The sequence below is a fragment of the Brassica oleracea genome, chromosome C1 (assembly GCF_000695525.1).
Source record: "Brassica oleracea var. oleracea cultivar TO1000 chromosome C1, BOL, whole genome shotgun sequence".
Taxonomy (NCBI): Eukaryota; Viridiplantae; Streptophyta; class Magnoliopsida; order Brassicales; family Brassicaceae; genus Brassica; species Brassica oleracea.
Genome location: NC_027748.1, coordinates 17547681 through 17547967, shown reverse-complemented (window position 1 = coordinate 17547967; position 287 = coordinate 17547681).

The window sequence follows — 287 nt, the reverse complement described above, 5'->3', positions numbered from 1 at the left end:
TATTTATTAAATATATTTTTTTTAATTTACAGGTCTCATGATGATCAGACCCGGCCTCGACAGCGTCGTGGTCGTGGTGGTATGGGGAGCCAGTCTCGGGATTCCAGCCATTTTCAGGATTCCGCTTCGCCCCACAGCTCATACCATACATCTCCCTCTGCTGCACCCGCTCCTGCTCCTCCGGGTCCCGCTGCTGCACCCGCTCCTGCTCCTCCGGGTCCTCCGGGAGTGATGAGTGTTGCGGAGTTGGTTCGACAGCCCGGTCGTGACCATCTTCCCTATCTCAC